This window comes from Miscanthus floridulus, chromosome 8 (assembly GCF_019320115.1).
Source record: "Miscanthus floridulus cultivar M001 chromosome 8, ASM1932011v1, whole genome shotgun sequence".
NCBI classification, from domain to species: domain Eukaryota; kingdom Viridiplantae; phylum Streptophyta; class Magnoliopsida; order Poales; family Poaceae; genus Miscanthus; species Miscanthus floridulus.
Genome location: NC_089587.1, coordinates 168,726,973 through 168,743,213, shown reverse-complemented (window position 1 = coordinate 168,743,213; position 16,241 = coordinate 168,726,973).

The window sequence follows — 16,241 nt, the reverse complement described above, 5'->3', positions numbered from 1 at the left end:
GCCTGGCGAGCCTGACCCCGCCTCATCTGCCCAAGTATGGCAAGTAGAGCAGGGTCTGTCTATGGTGCAGGTGGAGCTGAACTAGAGCCACCAGCCTCATGGTTATGTCGATGTGAAGGCATCTGAGGAATGTCCTGGTAGTCCTGATCTGAGCTATCACTAGGGTCGCTCTCGACCATCCCCTCCTACTGAGCATCAAGCTGCTCCTCCTCTATAGCTGCTATGCCCCTGATAGTATCATCCTACTAAGCTGTAGCCTCTAGCACCTCTAGACATCGACTCAGCTGGCTGGGTGTCCTCACTACACTATGGCAGATCATCTGAGTCATATTATATGCAGGGAACTCTATAGTAGCACCACTATACTCTACCAGCATCTCTGGTGGCCTCATAGTAACTACCCTATGGATCAAGAAAGTAATCCAGTGAGCATATGATAGCTGTCTATGACCCCTGAACCCCTCTACAATAGTATCCTCCATCTCTGATAGAAGGAGATCCCAAATGTCAAACACTGTCTGCTGCATCAGAGAGTTCAGTAACCACAACTGTATGCGAGTCAAGCCCTCATGATACCCCATCCTCAAAAGCAGTGTCCTCCTCATAATGGCATCAAGCACTCTAGCAGTGGGAGTGAGATCATTGGGTGTCCTACTAGACCCCTCGTCGAATGGCTCTATGAAGCAATGGTGGACTAGATCTATAGGAGGCACCATTCCGCCATGAGGGTGTCTAGGGGGTAATGTCTGTCCATAGCAAACCTCATGTAGCCAGACGGGCTGCTCCTAAAGCATGAGTATCTCTCTAACCCTAGTGCTCGTCAGCCTGTAATCTCTGCCACTGAATGCAAAGTATATAAATCTATGCTATGGGTCAATCTAGAGAGTAGCATAGAACTAACGAACCCAAGATGGAACATATAAGCCTGTCCATCCAAGTAAGTCTGTTAGCCCTAGTAGGTAAGATAGGTAGGGGTGAATGTGCTCTCTAGCTGCTGCTACAATGGTCTCAATGTTACACACCCTCTAAGATCTAAATATAGCCCCACTATTAAGATATGCATTATAGAAATCTTCCTACAGAGGTGTGTAGAAACCCTCTGAAGCATGCTCATCCCACCTCGGTGGAAACCACTGCTCAAAATCCACAAATCAAAGCTGCTGAACCTGCTTGGCCATGGCGGCCCTCAAATCCAAGTGGGTCACTAGGGGCGGACCCTGTGGTCTAGGCGATGGATGTGAACCCCTCCGCTGAGTCTCTGACCTCAGAGTGACTGGCACACGGGTACATCCAGAGCGGCGAAGCTATAGCTAAGGTGCCTGCTCTGTCTCCATGGCCTGCTCTCCCTCCTGAGTCTACGCTACTGGCTGTGGCTCCTGCTATGACCCCCCTGAGGTTGACTCTCATCCAAGATAACTTGCCATCCCGCAACCATGACAGTCCTAGTTGGACCACCATGACGGCGCTCAACCTGCTCTAGTGCAGCTCTAGTAGAAGGAGAGAGCTGAAATGCGATTAGGACTCCACTCCTAGCACGTCCTACCTCTGCACACTCTGCTGCTGCTGCAACTGTGGCTGCTCTAGCTGTATCTGCATCTAGATACTTCCGCTTCTTTGTGGCAAGCTTCTTTGTTGCCTTGCCTTTTGGATCTGTAGGCAAGCGAGGCGGGTGTCTCGGATCCTCATCACTAGGACCTCCTCCAACATTCTTGACATGAACCATCTGATGGATCTAAAAAGAACAACTACCGCTGACGAAGATCAACTACCAACTATCACTTCTGAGGCTTGTCCTCGATCCATACTCGCGAGCTTAGCCCTGAGTTGACTGACAACTGCAAATAGGACCACAATGGCACTGACTCGCTGCACGATAGAATAGAGGTTATACAAATAATTTTAAATATTCATCTAGAGATATGAAACCCTAAGAAAGCAAGCAATTAGATGCAAAATTAGAATCGAGGGCTTGCTACCCGATGAACCGGCAAAACGATGAGAAGCGGAACAGATCGGGGGACCACCGGGTCGGCAACAGGTGATTAGGGTTTCGATGAAGTGCGGTGGCCGAGCAATGCAATGTAGGGCAGTGGATTAGGGCATGGGTGAGGGCTAGGGCAAGAGCTCAATGGTCACTGGAACAAGGGCTCAGCGGCATTAGCGCTTGGGTAGGGCACAACGACGGCATTAGGGCACTAGAGCACATGGGCGGCACTGGTGAGGTGGCGTTGCTGCTGTGGGGGCTTTGGTGGTGTGCGGGCATGGGCTTACGCAAGAGCTCAGATAAGCGGCGGTGTGGCAAGGGGCGGCGTTGGCTACGATGCTGGGTGTGAGCAGCAACAGCGCGGCAGGGCACGATGCTGGGTGCGGGCAGGGGAGGCGCGAGCGTGGCGACACAGAGACGCATGCAAGGGAGGCGCAAGCACAGGGCACGAGCGTAGTGGCGTAGGGACGTGGCGGCGGTGCGGGTTAGGGCACAGGCGATTTGGCATGGCGCTGTGTTATATGGGGTCCCCCGCAAGATAGAAAAGGAAACAGAGAAGTAGTCCTAAAAATGCACGTTTCCTACTGACCGGACGCTCCGATGGCAGCGACCAAACGCTGCCACCCAGCGTTCGATCGATTCCAGAGAGGTCCAAATCCCCTAGAATCGTGACCGGATGCATTCGGTGAACACCAACCGGACACAGCCAGAGTCCGGTGCAAGCTGCCTTCATCGTCTTCGATCGACCGGACGCTGGATCACCATCTGACCGGACGCTGGGAGAACACTATTTCAGCATCCAGTCACTCCTCAACAGCAGTTCACCTCCTATGAACTTACCGAACACTAGACATTAGAGTCTGGTGCAACGTCCGGTCACCCTTTTTCCAGCAAATCTTCAAAGTTCTTCACGCTGCCTGTTTTGAATCAAGTCCCAACTCCAATAAGATCTAAAAAACACCAATTGGGACTGATGTGAGTGATCTCTCTCAAACCCTCAAGTTTTTCAAAAATATTTTGCCTTAGGCTATAATTCTTTTTAAGAAAATAGGCAATAAGAGGGCAATTGAAGATAAACGACAAAGTAACATTCATGCATATGCAATACAATACTTGAAAATAAATCTAGTTACTTGTCAAGTTTGATCCAAGGTTAAGCTTCTTCACACGCTTTACGACAGTTATCTTAACCATGTTAGACAAGCCCTATATGCATTACCAAAAATTAAACATGTTGTATATTACAATGCAATGCAAGGGACAACACAAGCTCATTTTTTAGTGAAGTTACTAAAATCAAGAACATTGAGCTCATTCTGCAATCGACAAAAAGTTGCCTCATCTAGCGGTTTAGTGAAGATATCCACCAATTGATCCTCGGTCCTTACACCTTCTAATGATATATCATTTTTAGCAACATGATCTCTAAGAAAGTGATGGTGGATATCTATGTGCTTGGTGCGAGAGTGTTGAACTAGATTATTTGCAAGTTTTACCGCACTTTCATTGTCACACAAAAGAGGTACTTTTTCTAGAACTACACCATAGTCTAGCAAAGTTTATTTTATATAAAGTATTTGTGCACAACAAGCACCCGCGACAATGTATTCTGCTTCGACGGTGGACAAGGCCACACTATTTTGTTTCTTGGAGGACCAAGACACAAGTGATCTACCAAGCAAATGGCACTCTCTGGATGTGCTTTTTCTATCAACTTTGTAACCAGCATAATCCAAATCAGAATAGCCAACTAATTCAAATATAGCTCCTTTGGGATACCAAAGGCCAATGCTTGGTGTGTGCTTAAGATACCTAAGGATTCTTTTAACGGCAATCAAATGAGTTTCCTTAGGATTAGCTTGAAATCTAGCACATATACACACACTAAACATGATATCGGGCCTAGATGCGGTTAAATATAACAAGCTACCAATCATAGAGCAGTAGATAGTTTGATCAACCGTGTTACCTCCCTCATCTAGGTAGAGATGTCCATTAGTTGGCATTGGTGTCTTGATTGGTTTACATTCATCCATCTTGAATCTCTTGAGAAGATCATTTGTATATTTCTCTTAAGAGATGAAAATCCCTTCTCTCATTTGCTTGACTTGAAAACCAAGAAAAAATGTAAGCTCTCCAGTCATTAACATCTCGAACTCATTTGACATCAATTCACCAAACTCTTTGCAAGAATCTTTATTTGATGATCCAAAGATGATATCATCAACATACACTTGATAAATGAAGATGTGCCCATCAAGCTTCTTAGTGAATAGTGTGGTGTCGACCTTCCCGATGGTGAAGCCCTTCTCAATGAGGAAGTCCCAAAGGCGCTCATACCAAGCTCTTAGGGCTTGCTTAAGCTCATATAATGCCTTGGACAACCTATAAACATGATTAGGATATCTAGGGTCTTCAAACCCGGGAGGTTGATCAACATAGACTAGTTCATTAATAAAGCCATTTAAAAATGCATTTTTCACATCCATTTGATATAATTTAATTTCATGATGTGATGCATATGCAAGGAGGATACGTATGGCCTCTAGTCTTGCAACCAGTGCAAAGGTCTCTCCAAAATCCAATCCTTCAACTTGAGAGAACCCCTTTGCAACTAGTCTTGCCTTGTTCCTCACAACTACGCCTTGGTCATCTTGCTTGTTGCGGAACACGCACTTTGTTCCTGTAACACCCTAGGTGTTAGCCTTGCATAAATTGACTTGCATTGCATGAGCATGAGCATCAAGCATTCATATTTAAGCTTTTACAATTGAAACATGTGATTGAAACATTTGCAACATTGCTTATTATTTCATGTTTCCCCTGTATATATGCATATGATCATGAGTGAATACATGTAAGTGTTGGATGTGAGTCACTAAAACATATTAGCTACACTTATGATGACTAGTGGAACAATGTTCTTGAAGATCTTTTTGACTAATCAAGTACTTAAGTGATGCTATTCATGTGGACCTGGATAGCTCTAAGTGTGACCAATGCATGAAATGAGTGTGTGACCTTACAAATAGCTTAAACATGTTTAGAAGATCATTATGAACAACTTTGGTATTCATGGTTAGGGGTAATTTGGTCACTAAGTCATAGTTCATGAATAAGCCATCTTTTGAATGTAGCATGTTTGACCAAGTTTGAACTATGTGCTAGAGACCTTGCATGGAGGTGGTCACTAAAGCAAAGTTATAGTATTTGGCAAGAGGAACAACTTTTATTTTTGGGTCATAGACTGGTTTACCTCCTAACATGCTTGAATTAGGCTCACAAGAATCATCAATTCCCTGGTTTCTACACTTAGCAATTTTTTCTAAGTCTTAAACCCTGACAGCGCTGACAAGCTCGACTTTGGGATGAAATAACTCGAGTTTGGTTGAGAATTAGGGCATGAGTTCTAAACAAGAATTGGAGCTGGTACATAGGTCTACATTTACCATTTAGGTTGTTCGCATGATGGAGCTGTGGATTTTCCGTTTGATTGCTTTGAAATTGCGTCGTCAGTCGGTCTGTCGTAGCACTGAACAAACTGAATCAACGGCTTCGGTGGTCGACCGTCGCTAGAGCATGCGCGCCGCGTGGAGCCGGTGGAGGCCGTGCGTCGCCGGTGTCCTGCCCAGTGCGGCCGTGTCGGGCCAGAGCGTAGTATATCGTGTCCCGCACCTGCTGCTCCATCCCCGCGCTCATAATTTCATTTATGTGCTTCCTCCTTCGCCATTCACTATAGCGCAGCCTCACCGTCGAGCACAGCCTCGCCTCCGCCATTGCCTCGCGTGCGCTCCACCGCACTGCCACCGTCTCCATCTCACCCAGAACTATGCCACGTCCACCTCCCCTGCCTCGACATATTGGCTGAGTCAATTGAGCTTCGGTGAGGGTGTATTCGCTTTTTCCCCTCTTATCGGAACCTTGGCCGCCATAGCCGCCTCCACGGCGAACTCGCCACCGTTCGGCTCGCACATGTTTTCCTTCTAGCTATTGGCGTTCGGGCTTGGTTAGGATGGGGGTCAGCTTGAGTTATGATGTTATCACCGTTAGTGGTCCCACCGGTGCGAAACACGATGACCTGCGCCGCCACGTTCTGACCTCGGCGCCACCGCGCCGTGGCCATGCTTCGTCGGATCTTCTCAAGCCGCCTAGGTCGCCTAGATAGGTTTGCACGGTCACCGTGTTGCTGTAGCGCGCCTCGCCTGGCTTTGCCATGGCCGGTGATGACCGGCGCACTGCTGAGCAGCACCGCCGTGTCGCCATGGCCGTCGACGAGCATGCTTCGCCCCACCTCCACTGCCACCACCTAGGTCATTTGACACGCGCTGCTCCATAGATCACGTAGGTTCACTTGTCCCCACCGGCGAGCTCACCGTCGACGAGCCATGGCTGGACCGCGTCAAAGCAGCGCCATGCCCTGTTCTTGTTTCACTGACATGTGGGGTCACTAACAGCAGGTCCCGCTTGTCAGCGATAGTAGTGCAGTAGGCTAGTTCATTTGTTCCTTTTTTGTGTGCAACTTTGAAATTTTTTAAGTTGAGCTATAGAGATCCAAAATTTATGAACCAAATTTTGTAGTGTTCCTTAGGAAGTGTAGTATTTATGAAAAATATGATATTAGCATTTGTAGTAGAGTTTTTAGAGGAATTAAAATGAAACTTGAAATATGTTTTTAAATATATGTAAACTTGTTTAATTTATATCTAGAGTTCCTGTGCTCCAAAAATTATGAAATTTATGTGGTGAGCTGTTCTTGACAAGTATAAGCTCTGGTAAAAATTTGAGGGTTAGTGCATGAATAGATTTTTAGTTATAGATTTTTCTTTTATAATTAGGTGATCCTTGTATGAATTTTTATAAATTATTTATGAATCCAATACTCATGAAATTTATTGGAGGTTGTCCTAGTACCATATGTATGCTAGGAAAAATATAAAATCTGTTGCTTGACACTTTTCACTAGGGTTTTCTATTTATGCTATTTTAAGCCTTTTTGCCTTGTCATTTTTGCATAGGATGTTTTCCTTGGTAAAATGGCATGAAAATTTTACACTAGTCTATTGGTAGCACTAGTAAGCTACTATAAATTTTTGAGAATTTATGATGCACCTTTAGTATATGTTTATTATTTACCCTAATTATTTAATTAAATTAAGAAAGGCAATTAAATAATTAGATTGTGATTAAGCATAATGTTTTCTATGGTTCTTATGATGCATAGTAACTTTTGATGTTAATGATAAGGCTTAGAAGCCATTGATTGTATACAAATAACTAATTATCGCTTTATCCTTCAAATACAAGACTGCATATATAGTTTTGATTGTGTGGATGATTTCATATGGATAATGGTCTCTACTGTAAAACTTGTTAATAACAAAGTTGTAGGTAACTTACTAATCTACCTTGTGTTAAAGTTTCACAGCCATAGGACTTAGGGTTTTTGAGTTCTAGCTGATACAATTTTGCTATCCGAAAGGTTTACTTTCTAGACAAATTTGATTGAATGATTTGTTTGCCCAATTTAACTCTTGAATCACAGTGAGAGTATTAAAGGAAATTTGTAGATAATTTTATAAGCTTTCTAGAAATTTTAAGATCACCACATTTGGATAAGTGGAACTTCAGTTATGAGTAAAACAAGTAGTTGCTATTTTGTGATATAGTAAATGCATTGTTGAAGTAGTTGATTAAATAATCAAGAAGAGATATGCACATACTCAGTAAATATGATGCACTTGTTATTACTTTAACACCATATTGTTAAGAATGCTTGCAAGAATCCATTCATCATGTATCATCATCCTATACTTGCCAACATGAATGCATTCGCAATATCTCATGTCATACTCATGCATCTAGGATCGACGGAGGAGATAACGTTGCTGGAGTTCAACGATGGAGAGGAAGGGGACCAGCACGAGATTCCTCAAGCCACAACTCCTGAAGGCGAGGAGCAGACCCTAGAAGAGCTTCTAGAGTGCCCTTACCACCGCCCCACTTCCTTTCTAAAAGGCAAGCCCTGGAGCATTCTAAGTCTCTTAGTATTTTACAAAATATTACTGAAGTCCTTATGATTGATGCATTAGGTTATAAGAGTTGATTTGAAACCACTAATGCATATAAATTCCTTGTCCAGAAAAGTACCTTTAACCCTATATAGGTCTAGGATCACGTATATGTTTAGCCATGCTTAGACCGGTAGAAGTCAGGTGATTTCCTGTCACCTATGAGTTATAGGTGGATACCGAAGCATGGTTGGCTATATTTGCTATCGTGGAAAGAACCATGGGGTAAGGTAAATCGAGGCCGGACAGAGTCTATGGTAGGTTGACTCATGTGATTATGTCTGTGCCGATTAAGGACTGTACCGTTGTTGGACCTTTTGACAAGATTGAACGCATGCCTATCACTTAGCTGGCCGGATGACTTGTTCCGACCGCAAAGCTGAGTAGCTCAACTCAGGCCAGGCCCTGATCTATAAGAGTGCGCACTCTGGATGGTAGTAAGGATATGCGGGGAGCCAGACTAAGCCCAAGCGCAAGCTAGGCCTGAACATCCTGGCATTTGGTGTCCCTGATTGTGCGGCGCTGGGCGAACCCACAAAATGTGTACTTGAGTTATACCAAAAGGAACCTAAGGCTACCATGGATGGTAGACCCAGGTTTGTGTTAGGAATAAATTTCCAACTAGTTGAAATCAATTCGAATCACCGTCTCTCCCAGATAGTGAGAAACTTGGCTAGCTCCAACCTCGTAGTAATTGTATTATGGAATATGATGGTTTGAATGAACATGAAATTACAATACCTGCTATGGTTACTATTGTATGTTCTTAAAATGATATACCACATGTTTGGCATAGGATAGTTGCTAATTTAGAGATGGATAGTCATAATTAACTTGATAACAGAATTATAATGGTATAACTGAGTTAATCGCCTTTTATGCAAAATGTTGTCAAGCTATCTCCACTTATACAACCTTGCATGATCCTTGGAGTCATTTTATTTCTGGTTTATGACGGGTAAGTCTAGCTGAGTACCTTCTCGTACTCAGGGTTTATTTCCCATTGTTGTAGATGGCACTGTGTATCATGATTATTGCAAGAGTTGCATCTATCCCGCTGTAGATGAGGAGTAAGCCTTAGGCAGGCTTCTTTATTAATCCCTCTATATGCTTTTGTGGACTGTGATTGTATGTTGGCACTGTATCAAACTATGTTGGCAAATGCTACTTTCAAACTTAATTTGCTTCTGCTTTTATTTATCAAACTTAGTTTGTAATAACTTTGTTTCATACTCTGATGATGGAAATGTATCTATGAACTTTATGTAATATGTGATGTGTATGTTGAATCATGTACAATCTTGGTTGTTGTAAATCATTTATCGAGACCCGTCGTGGTACTCGACGGACTACTGGGTTTATAAGGGTTCAAGTATGATAGTGCGACCACTTGCGGGCTGCCATTGTACTTGTACTCTTATAAATTGGTCGGTTCTGCGACAGTTCTAATGACTCTTGCACCTTTTGGCCGCTCTTCAAGAGTCCAAACTTCATTGCGGGTGAAGTTGTTTAACTCTTCATGCATGTCATTTATTGAAGAGCTTCTTCTACCTTGGTAGGCTCATAGCAAGATACAAAAGAGTGATGAACAATAAATGAAGCAAGTTTTTATGAGCGAGTCATTACACCCTTTGATGGACTCCCTATGATGAGATCTTGAGGATGATCTTGCAGAAGAGGTGTATTTCTTCTATTGACCACTTGAGGAGGAGGTTGTGGAGCATCAACATCTTGTGCTTGTACCACCATTTGATCATGGAAGACATGAGTATCTTCATTTTCTACTCTCCTATCTTTATCACAATCTTGTGGCACACTTGATGAAGAAGGTGGATCAATCACTTGTACATCATCTTCATCATCTTTAGGCTTGATGTCTCCAACCGGAATGTTCTTCATAGCCTCCCTCAATGGTTCATCACCTACATCATCAAGATTCTCATGTGCTCCTTGGGAGCCGTTAGATTCATCAAATTCCACATCATATGTTTCTTCAACAAAGCCGGTGGCATGATAAATACTCTATATGCTTTGGACTTTGATGAGTAACCAATAAGAAAACCAATATCACAACATTTTTGAAACTTCCCTAGGTGTTGCCGCTTCTTGTAGATGTAGCATTTGCAACCAAACACCCTAAAGAAAGAGACGTCTGGCTTCTTCCTATTGAGCAACTCATAAGGTGTCTTGCCAAGGAACTTTTGACAGAATAGGCGGTTGGATGCATAGCATGCGGTGTTGATAGCTTCCGCCCATATAGCTTTGGGGGTGTTGTACTCATCTAGCATTGTTCTTGCAAGAGTGATCAATGTCCTGTTCTTTCTCTCAACTATACCATTTTGTTGAGGAGTATATGTTGTGGAGATCTCATGCTTGATCCCAACTTCATCACAATAGGCTTTTATGTTTGTGTTGTCAAATTCCTTCCCATTGTCACTTCTAATCTTCTTGAGCTTCACTTCAAATTCATTTTGTGCTCTCTTGGCAAACTTCTTGAAGCAAGATGCAACTTCAGATTTATCATGAAGGAAGAATACCCATGTATATCTTGAATAGTCATCAACAATCACAAGACAATAAAGATTTCCTCCTAAACTCTTGTATGTTGTTGGTCCAAATAAATCTATGTGAAGGAGTTCTAGCACTCTTGTGGTTGACATAAAAGCTTTGATTGGATGAGTATTTGTAGCTTGCTTGCCAGCTTGACTTGCACTACAAAGCTTGTTCTTCTCAAACTTCACATCCTTCAACCCTCTCACCAAATCATTCTTCATTAGCTTCTTGAGTGAGCTTATCCCAACATGAGCAAGTCTTCTATGCCATAGCCACCCAAGTGTTGTTTTGGTGAATAGGCAAGTCTTCAAATTTGTATCTTCGGAGGTGAAATCCACTAGATATAGGTTGTTATATCTAAATCCTTTGAATATCACTTGATCATCATCGTTCTTAGATACAACAACTTCCTTCTTGGTGAACAAGCATTGGAAGCCAAGATCACACAATTGTCCAACAGATAGCAAGTTGAAGCTCAATGAAGCAACATATAGCACATTTGAGATAGAATGATCATTTGATATTGTCACTTTGCCCAATCCTTTAACCTTGCCCTTTGAATTATCTCCAAATGTGATTCTTTCTTGTCCATCTACTTCTTCATCTAGTGAGGTGAACATATGAGGATCACCGGTCATATGTTGTGTGCAACCACTATCAGTAACCCAATGACTTTCACCGGTCTTGTAGTTCACCTACACATAAGAGATCAAGCTTTAGGAACCCAAACTTGTTGAGGGCCCTTCACCTTCTCAACAAGTGACTTTGCAACCCAAATTTTCTTAGGCCTATTCTTGTTGGGAGGTCCTAAGAATATGACTTTCATTTTTCCACTAGAATCCTTTCTAAGCATGTAGTGAGCATTGAAGGCAAAAGGTCTAGCATGCTTGGGCAAGGATTGTGGTGGTGGAGTTTGGCACTCATGGGCAAAGTGACCTTCTTGTCCACACTCAAAACATCTCTTTGGCTTTGGCTTTGACTTGTGTTATTGTTGAGCTTGAGCCTTCTTCTCTTGGGTTTGCTAAATACCCAATGCCACTTCTATCTATCTTTATGACGGTGTTCATAAGTAGCTCACTTTGTAGATACTTGCCTCTTGTGAACTTGCTCAATCCAATCTTGAGATGCTCTTTCTCCAATTTGAGCTTCTTGTTTTCTTCCTTGAGAGCATCATTGTTTTTCTCTTCCTTGAGCTTCTTGTTCTCTTCTTTGAGCTTCTCATTCTCAAGGATCAAGTCACCATCATGATCAAGAGTTTCTTGCACAATAGTGTTGTGGCTTTTGATTTTTTCAAGATCTTTCTTGAGCTTTTCATTGTCATTCTTGAGCTTGACAAACTCATCATAAACATCGGCCTCAACCATTTGCTTGCCCTTGCTACTAGAACTTTGCTCAATGCTCTCAATGATCAAATCATCACATGATGTAGCTATACCAATCTTAACAACATCGTTAGTAGCATCATGTAGCTCATTGGATAAGAATTCTTAAGGAATAACAAGATTATCATGATTGATCTTTAGAGTTGTATATTCTTTTTTTAGCTTATTATGGCTAGTGATGAGCTCATTGTGTATCCTCTTAAGTTTATCATGTTTATCTCTAAGCTCTTTCTTAGAAGATTTGAGCTCCTTGAGTTTGGATGATATAGAATCATTTGCTTCTCTAAGCTCAATACTAGCCTTTTCCGCCATATCACATTTTGCTAAAAGTGAATCATTCTTAGCTTCTAGCTTTTCATTCTTAGCTCTAGTATTTATAATGATCTTAGTGTATTGTTTTAGCAATCTAGCAAGATCATCATAAGAAGGTGATTCAAATTCATCATCATCACTATCGCTATCATCATTACTAGCATGTTCATCACCACTACTATCATCATCATTTGATACCTTGCATTCACCCTTGGCCACAAGGCATAGGTGTGTAGAGGATGATGGCAGTGGTGGTGGTGAAGATGATGAAGAGTCAATAACAATTGCGGCCACCTTCTTATTGTCACTATCATCATTGGATGAGCCACTAGATGATTCAATGTCCGTGAGCCAATCACCGACGATGTATGCCTTTCCACTCTTCTTTTTCTTGTGGAAGTCTTTCTTCTTGCCATCTCTCTTCTTGTATGGCTTGTTTTTCTTCTTCTCATCTTCTTCTTCATTACTTGAGTCATCTTTCTTGCCATTGTACTTGTTCTTGAACTTGTCTTTCTTAGGTTTGGTGCATTGGTGTGCTAGATGACTAAGTTCTCCATAATTGTAGCAATCCATCTTAGATATTGGCTTCCTTCTAGAGCTAGTGAAGAACTTCTTCTTGCCATCGAACTTGATGCCACTCTTGTTGAGCTTCTTTAGCATCTTGGTGTTTTTTCTCACCATGAGAGCAAGACTTGCATCATCAACTTCATCATCACTTGAGCTCTCATACTCAAGTCTTGCTTTGCCCTTCTCTTGGCTAGCTTTGAATGCTAAGTCATTTTCTTTCTTTTTTGTAGAGGATGAGCCATCTTGAGGTGTGATGTGCATGTATATCTCATGAGCATTGATCTTTCCCAAGATTAGTGTCAGTGTAGCGGTGGAAAGATCACCTTGATGAAGCATGATCACAATTTGCCCATATTTGTCAATGGGGAGGACACTCAAGATCTTTCTTACAACATCGGATGGTTGCATTTTAGTGAGTCCAAGCCCATTGACTTCCTCTATAAGAATATTCAAGCGTGAATACATTTCATTAGCACATTCTTTAGGAAGCATCTCAAAGGAGTTAAGCTTTTTCATGACAAGATGATAGCGTTCCTCATGCTCACTCTTCGTTCCCTCATGGAGCGCACAAACGTCTGACCATAGTGCATGGGCATCTTTGTGGTTCCTCACCCAGTTGAACACATCTTTACAAAGGCCTCTAAAGATAGTGTTTCGAGCCTTTGCATACCATTTCTCGTAATTCACCTCATCGCCTTGTAGGTTAGTAGAATCCCAAGGTTTTGGGAAGCCTTGTGAGGCAGCTCTAAGTATTCCAATATCTAGAGCTTCTAAGTATGCCTCCATGTGAATTTTCTAATATGGAAAATCATCCCCTCAAAGATAGGAGGAGGTCCATCCCCGTGAGACATCTTTCTCTAGGCGGTTAAGCCTAAATATATGAGCACGAGGCTCCAATACCAATTGAAAGGATCAAGATGCCCAAGAGGAGGGGGATGAATTGGGCTAATTCTAAAATTCTTTGCAATAATTAAATCCAACGGTTAGCCCAATTAATCCCTTGTGCCTAGAAAGGGTTTCTAATGTTCTACCACATAAAAAGTCTTACAACCTAAGTTCCAATTGAATTGCTCAAAGTAAAGAGAGAAAGAGGAACACGACGATGTTTTGCTGAGGTGTCGGAGAGTCATTACTCCCCACTAGACCTTGTTGGAGCACCCGCACAAGGGTGTAGCTCCCTCTTGATCCGTGCAAGGATCAAGTGCTCTCTATGGGTTGATTCTTTGACACTCCGTCACGGTGAATCACCCATAACCGCTCACAACTTGAGTTGGGTCATCCACAAGCTCCGCTGGATGATCACCAAGCTCCCAATCACCACCAAGCCATCTAGGTGACGGCGATCATCAAGAGTAATAAGCACGAACTCTCACTTGACCACAACAAGCCTAATGAGAAGGGTGGATACACACTTTGCTACTCTTGATCTCACTAATGAGGGCTCTCTTTGGGATTCTCAAATCTCAATTACCTCACTAGGACCTTGCCCTTCTTGACACTTTTAAAGGTGTTTCTCAGCTGTTGAAATGAGTAAAAGTACCCCCCCCCCACACGAATGGAGGAAGTATTTATAACATGGGCTAAAAAACAAACCGTTTTGTGCCTCTGTGGGGTGACCGGACGCTCTGGTCATGTTGATCGGACGCGCCGGTCAGTTCACCCCAAATTCTAGTGATCAAATAGTGACCGGATGCTGGACAGCGTCCGGTCAGCACTGACCAGACGTGTCCAGTCATGATTTTTCCTCTCTAGAACCTTACTGGAGTTGACCGGACGCTGGCCCTCAGCGTCCAGTCACTTCACCTCTCAGCATCTGGTCACTTCTAGATGACTTCACCTTGATAAAATGAACTGACCGGACTCTGCGTCAGCGTCCGGTCACACCAAAGCTAGCATCGGGTCAGTATTTGACCCTCCATTCACTTCCAACTTTCGAACATACATGAATGAAGTTTGCTCCAATGGATCTAAGGGCTTTTTTAGAGCTACCTAGTGCTAGGTTTAGTAAGTGTGCACCACACCTAACTCACTAGACTCACCTAGGTCAAGCTACCCGTCCATACCCCCCTTAATAGTATGACCAAAGGAAAAACAAAGTCCTAAACTACTCTAAGTGTCTCTTCAACACCAAACAACACTTAGAACTAGTCCATCCTTAACCTTGTCATCCATCCTTTGAAAACCAAAATGATTTCCATCGTAGGGGCATGACCATCATGATAACCCAATCAATCTTCATTACCATGACCTAACTTAATTGCCTCTACAAAACACACATTAGTCATAGTAATCACGTACTATTAATCACCGAAACCTAACTAGGGGCCTAGATGCTTTCAACACCGAGGGTGTTATAGCTAGTTATCTTCTTGCTTGTGTAGCTTAGAAGTAGCTCCCTTGTATAGCTAGTTTACATTGGTAGTAAATTAGTTGCTCTTTTGCGTGACTAATTGGCTTGAGTAGCCTTGTTAGTCACATTGCTTAGTTTGTGTAGCTAAGTAATTTGCGCTCTCTAATTTGGCTTGTGTAGCCTTGTTATTGACCATTGCTAGTAAGCTTAGGAGCTTTGTGCTTTTGCTTTCTAACACATGTAGGAGCTTCCCCGTTGCTTGTAGTACTAGTTGCATAGGTTTGTGTGACCTTGCTTCTAGAATTGGTTAGGTGAGATCTAGCTAGTTTGGCACCTTAGTTACCCATCTTAGTATCTTTGTGAGATGCTAGAGAACTTAGATAGAGGGGTGTAGTCTTGGCTAGACCGATAGTTTTATTTCTGCATTTATCTCAGTTAGTCAGTGCGACTATTTTTTAGAAAGGACTATTCACCCCCCTCTAGTCCGCCATCTCGACCCTACAGGGGCCTCATAGAAGCGGGGTGGGATCCAATGAACCTTGGTTGGAGCAGACAGGACCCCTTTCTATGGGTTCACCGTGCTCATTGAAGGGGACCATGACGCCTAAGAGGGGGAGGGGTGAATTAGGCAACTTAAAATTCTAACTCTAAACTATGGGCTCTTTTTCTAACCCTAGCAAAACCTATGCAAAAGATAAACTATCTAAATGTGCAACTATGGTTTTACTAGTGTATTGCTATCTCTACCGCAAAAGGAGTAATACAATCAATGTGAATGCGGAAGCTAAAGAGCAAGGTAGAGATATGCAAACTCCCATCGACGACTCTGGTATTTCTACCGAGGTATCGAGAAGCGCGCAAGCTTCCTCCTAGTCCTTGTTGGAGCCCCTCATAAGGAATCCCTCGCAAGGGCCAAGCTCCTAGTCGTGTAACTCCATGGATAACCTCGGGCCTTCCCCACGCGCAAGTGGGTCTTCGATGTGCCTTTCGGCAAGCCTCTCCTAGATGCTCCCCGCCGTCTTCAC